Raw genomic sequence first — 6152 nt, 5'->3', positions numbered from 1 at the left:
AAAGTAAACTTCTCTCCTTCAGCAAGTAGCCTTTTCTGAAGGAGATAATGTTGTCATGCTCTGGGGAGAACTCTGTGCCATAGAATTTTCCAACCACTTAAGGCAATTCTTAAAGCTCGGAGTGGAGCATGCCTGAGGACCAGCTGTGTCCCAGAGGCACCCTCCTGGGACAAGTACCAGGTCCCAGCCCCAGGTGGGGCCTGGAAATCTGTTCTTAACGCCCTAGGGGACAGATAGTCCAAAGACACTTTGAGGAACCTTTGAAAGACAAAGCCGGCTAGGGAAGATGTGGAAGACGTTCTTTCAAATCCTCAGTGCTGTCTCTGTGCTCCCAGAAAAGGGTGTCAGAGGGTCCAGGCAGGTGTTACTGAGCTGTTCTGTGGAAAGGGCAACCTCACAGTAATGGCAGCTCTCCAGCCGGCCCTTGAGATTACATTCCCTTCCCACACTGTGAGGAGCCGACTGAGATCTCTTCTCACAGGGCTGCGGGGAGTGTGGGTGTGAGGGGAGGGGCAGGGTGGGTGCTCAGAAACCCACCGTCCCCCTGGGTGTGTGGCTTAGAGGACAGGTCCCTGCCCTTGCAGGCTGGACCACACATACATTCTTTCAGCCTGGGAGGGAAACTCCCGTGACCTCCACACAAATCCACTAAGCACAAGGCCGCTGAGAACACAGTGTAGTGCTCGGAGGGGGCTTTTCTTTTTCTTTTTACTTCCTTTCCTTTTTTTTGCAGTTTTTGGCCAGGGCTGGGTTTGAACCTGCCACCTCCAGCATATGGGGCCTGCGGCCTCCTCCTTTGAGCCACAGGTGCCGCCCGAGAGGGGGCTTTTCTTACCAGGCGGCCAAGGCTTCCCAGACAGAGAAGGTGCTGTTGCAGCTGCAGTCAATCAAAGGTGAGGAGAAAGTATTCAAGAGGGAAAAAAAATGAGCACCCAGACATAGTGAGCAGGGGGAAGGCCAGGGAGGCTAATGGAGACAGCCAGGCCAGCTCTTGTCACTGCGGGGGTCACAGAAGGAGCTGGGGTTTTAGTGGGGTTCCACAGGAAGTTTTCTGAGAATTTCAAATGACACATGGTCTGATTTAAATTTCAGCAAGATCCGTGACACTCTGGGAGGTCGAGGTAGATGGATCACCTGAGCTCAGGAGCTCGCGAGCAGCCTGAGCAAAGTGAGACCCATCTCTAAAAAAAAAAAAAATAGAACCAGCTGGACATTGTGATGGGCACATACCTATAGTCCCAGCTACTCAGGCTGAGGCAAGAGGGTCACTTGAACCCAGAAGTTTGAGATTGCTATGAGCAATCATGCCTCAGCACTCTGTCTTGGAAAAAAAAAAAAAGTGGGACCTGGAAAGCAATTGAGGGGGAGCCGACAGTGGGTGTGAGTGAGCCGGCTGGAGCAGCCACCCAGGGTGAGGACTCGTCTGATGGGTGGCTCGCCAGGGAATGTACTGGCAGAGATGTGTGGGCAGAGCTTCGGACTTGCCCTGTGAAGGAAGCACAGGGACTGAGGATCTGGCCAGCAGTAGGATTAAGAGGCCATGTCCTTTTCCAGGAACGGGTGGGTGTGGTGGGTGGCAGCAGTGGTTCTGATTCATGTTATAATTAAATGTCAATATAACCCAAGTGGGGAACAAGCCAGACACAGGGCCTGGAGTGCAGAGGACAGGTCACGTGGGAGGCATGGATTTGGGAGTCTGGACTTGTATATTTGGATAATATTAAAAGCACTAAAGCTGGATAAACTCATCTAGGAAGGAAGTGTGGGTACCAGGAGAGAAGAGGGTGAAATGCGGCGACCTTGGGACCCATCATCCAGTCAGTCCTGTGTTTACTGTTCCTGGACATTGACATTATAATTATGCGTGCTTGTGGGGCACACAGCCATGCTGTGACATATGTATGCAATGCTGAATGACTGGGTCAAACTAACAGCCCCCCACCTCAAACATTCATTTATTCCTCTTGTCTGGCTAAAACATTGAATCCTTTGGCCAACACCTCCCCGTTCCCCCCCTTCCAGCCCTCTGCCTCTATGTGCTGGGTTGTGCAGATTTCACGAGGAAGTAGAAACTTGCGGTCAGGATACGCCAACATTTAAAGATCTCACAGAAGGCTGAACACAGTGGCTTCCCACCTGTGAGCCCCGTGCTTTGGGAGGCTGAGGCAGGAGGATCACTTGAAACCAGGAGTTCAATACCAGCCTGCACAACCTAAGGAGACCTTGTCTCTACAGAAATATTTTAAAAATTAATTTAAAACAATAATAAAGCTCTCAGAGAAAGAGGTGCAGTCAGAGGATACTTAGAAGGGACAGCTAGTGGTGAGAGGAAAACCAGGTGAATGGGGCGTCTGCGAGGCCTCAAAAAGAAAGCGTGTCAAGGATACCATCATGTACGGCGAATGCTGCCGGGACAGCAGCGAGAAAGGGACGGAGCCCTCGGGCGACGGTGGTGATGGCCACCCCAGCACAGTGGTAAGGACAGGGTTGAGGAGGAGATGGGTGTGAAGAAGTAGGAGCAGAGTAGGGACCACCCCCTGATGGGGTCATTTTGCCATAAGGGAACAGAGCAAGGGGAGCTGGACCAATCTCACCACCCAGCGCAAGGAAGGAGAAATAACCCGAGTGGAAACGGTGGGAAAGGAAGAACAGGGACGCAAAGGACACAGAACCCACAGAGGACAGATAGGAGGGGTGAGGAGGTCCATCTGCAGCCAGCCGGCCGGCCACGGACTGGGGGAGCAGCTTTATTTATAAAGTATCTTTCACCAGGTAACTCTTAACACCTGGGGTAAGGATTAACGTTAAGGAGGGAAAGCTGTGTGCTTGCCTATAATAAGGAAAGTATGTAGGGGCCATGTGACTTCTGGCAGGTGAAAAGAATGTTGTTAAAGGAGGAGACGTGCTTGGGGGGTCGCTCCCTGAGCATTTCCCAAGCTGTGAGGGCCCTGTCACCTCACAGCCCATTCCCCACGGATGAGGACATTAACTTCAAGGGAATGATTTGGGGTGTTCTTGTGACAATGTAGGAAAAAGCTATTGACATCAGAGATGTTCCTGCAGAACGGGAGACACTGGTGGTTGCAGATAGAAGAGCAGAGCTTTGGCTGTGCAGCAGGGGAGGCGAAGGCAGCTCTGGGAGGAGCAAGGACACTTCTTCCTTGTGGCAAGAGGCAGGCAGGGGGATGGCTGAAGGGATGCCAGCATGTCACACTTCATGGGCAGTGCAGAGGAGGGACCCCCATGGGACTGCTTCTGTTACAGCAGGACAGTGAATAGGCAGGGGGCGGGGGTTTGAAAAAAATAATCTGACAATGGGCAAGTTGGTTTATTAGGTAAGGGTTGTCAGACCGTCCAGAGGTCCTGGCTGCTGCTTGAGATGTGCGGTCACAGACGTGACATGAGTCCAGTGAGCACCGTAGAGTGTTCTTTTCTCCCCTGGCAGGATTCAGATCTTCCAGTACACACATTGCCTGGGCAGAAGTGGGAGAGGACTTGCCACACTGGAGGGATGGGAACGGTGAAGGAGGGGTCTGTCAAGGCGTCCTGTCGGGCTAGGGAATCCAAGCTGAGTCAGGAGGAAAGAGGGACAAGAGGTGTGTGGGGAGGAGGGGTGACAGAACTCCAGGAAGGTGGGCGCCAGAGGTCCGTGCAATCTGGGAGAGTCCTGGAGAAATCGAGGCTGGGCAGCTAGTGACAGAGCATGGGAGAGTGGCGTGACATTTCCGATGCCACACAGCTTCTTTGCTTCGAGACCCAGCCACTGGGGCGGTAGCTCCCAGATGCCCTGGCTAAGTGTGTGCCTGGCAGGCTAGTGACACAGTTAAAACTGGTTTCCTTGGCCTCCCGAAGACCTCCTCTGTCTTCTATTGGAAATGGGGTTTTGCCCCATCTGTGCACACCCCCTCTGGCTTCTCTGCAATAGCAGGGCTCCTTCTCCCAAAGTCTATGGCCCAAAGAGCTGGGGACATGGAGGCAGAAAGTGAGAATGGCCAGAGCTGGCCTCACCGACAGGACTGGGGTGGTAATGAGGCCATGTCTGGTGGGAGGACTGGGCAGATAGAGGTTGCAGATGGGCTATTTTTAAATACCCTGTTCACAGGCTCAAAGCAAACAGCCATGCAGACAGTTGGGCAGTCTCCAAAGGAAATTGATTCAGGAGGAGAAACCTCAAAAGCGTTTGAACATTTCTTTGCAGATAAACACTTGAGGTGGTGGATACGCTAATCGCCCTGATTTGATTGTTATGCACTGAATGTATCAAGACATTGCTGTGTACCCATCAATGTGTATAGTTAGGATGTGTCAATTAAAAACGGAGAAGAAAGGAGCATGGACGTGTTCAGGGGCTCTGGAAAGCGCTCGCCCACCCTCACTGCGAGCAGGGGGCTGGTGTGAACATTTCCACCTGCAGGGAGGAGAGGACCTGATAATGTCACAGCAGCTTTGCTAAACAGCTTGTTCAGCAGGGAGAACCCCCTCCCCCCAGGAGCTCTCCCGGAAGGACTCAGGAAGGGCTGTTTCCCAGAGAACAGCCAGGGGCCCATGGGAAATCTGAGGAACCCAGACTCCTGGTCCCCTCCAGGAGACTCCCTGCCCAGGTGGGCCCAGCCCAAGCCCTCAAGGAAGGAGCTCAGGCTGCTCACCTGTGCGCTGGGCTCAGGGCCTCACCACTCAGGGAGGTGCACGGGGCTGGGTGGGGACAATGCCACTCCACACTGTCCTGTCTGCACCAGCTGGGAAAATAGAGCCATCTCAGTCTTCCAGGAAGGGAAGACCCTGACTTCGGGACCCAGGGGCTTCAGGACCACTAGGAAGGTGGGGAGCAGCAGGGAAGTGGCCCCTAGAAAAGGTTATTCCCAGAGCTCACCCTGCCCTGGTCCAAGGAGGCAGAAAGCTCAGCGGCAGCCTTTTCAGGATCACTGTGATACCCAAGTGAATGATTTTCAGGAGGTCCTCTGTCCCCACCTCTGCCTGCTGCCACCACTGGGGAAAATGGCTTCACTTACTGGTAGGGGATGATTTTTCTCCACCCCGCCCCCTGCCCTGTTCATATGCTGAAGCCCTCACCCCCAGTATCTCAGAATGGGACTGTATTTGGAGATGAAATCTTTAAAGAGAAAACTCAGAAATAATGAAGTCATATGGGTGGTCCCTAATCTAATCTGATTGGCGTCCTCATTGGGGACGAGATTTGGACACAGACACAATGTGGACGACTGTGTGAGGACATAGGGAGAAGACAGCGTCTACACGCCAAGGGGGGAGGCCTCGGGAGCAGCCCACGCTGCCGCCACAACTGTGAGGAGCACGTGTTTATTGCTTAAGCCACACAGTCTGGCATTTTGTCACAGCAGCCAGAGCACGTGAATGCACCGCCTTCCCTCTGCCCTCTCTTCTTCCCCTCCCCTCCCCACCCCCCAACCTTTAAAGCACCCGTGTGGAAGTGACTCAAGTCACTCTGCTCACATTTCCTTGGCCAGAACCAATCACATGGCCAAACCTGACCCCCAAGGAAGGGGAGACACAAGCTCACCATTTGTCCACAAGCAGAGCAGGTGGAACACCCGCCGTGAGATCTCAGTGGCCGTTCGTCCTCTTTCCACCCAGAGTAGAGCAGAGGCCACCTGGGCCAGCAGACTCAGACACCTGGTGGTGTGAGAAGATGACCACTTCTATCACCACTTTAACCTCTCTTCTTCCACGTTTAATGTGCCTTGAATGTGCGCACTGTACTGGTGCATAATGGGTAAATTTGGGGGTGTACAGACCATTTTACAGATGGAGGAAAATCAAACAAGGATAAAGCCAGCCTTTGTCTGCTGGGATACTGCGCAGGATTTTGCTCTGGGCCCGGTCAGGGAAGACCAGAGCCAGAGGGCCATGTCCCCGTGTGGCCACAGAGGGAGGCTGCCGCCACCTCGCCTTGGTATAAAGCACAGTGTTCCTGCCCAGGCACCCCGGCTTTGCTGCCCTGCGCAGGCCCACAAGGAAGCACCTGGAGGGGGAAACGGAGAAAGGGGCAGGAGTTCAAGGAGAAAAGGCATGAGAAAAAGAGGAAAAAAGCAAAAAGAGGATCTTATTTAAATGAGGGAGTCTGCACCAAATCTGAGGCCTCGCCATAGCCTCCCTTCCTACCCTGTTCCCTCCTT

The sequence above is a fragment of the Nycticebus coucang genome, chromosome 24 (genome assembly GCF_027406575.1).
Source record: "Nycticebus coucang isolate mNycCou1 chromosome 24, mNycCou1.pri, whole genome shotgun sequence".
Lineage (NCBI taxonomy): Eukaryota > Metazoa > Chordata > Mammalia > Primates > Lorisidae > Nycticebus > Nycticebus coucang.
This window is presented reverse-complemented; position numbering follows the sequence as displayed.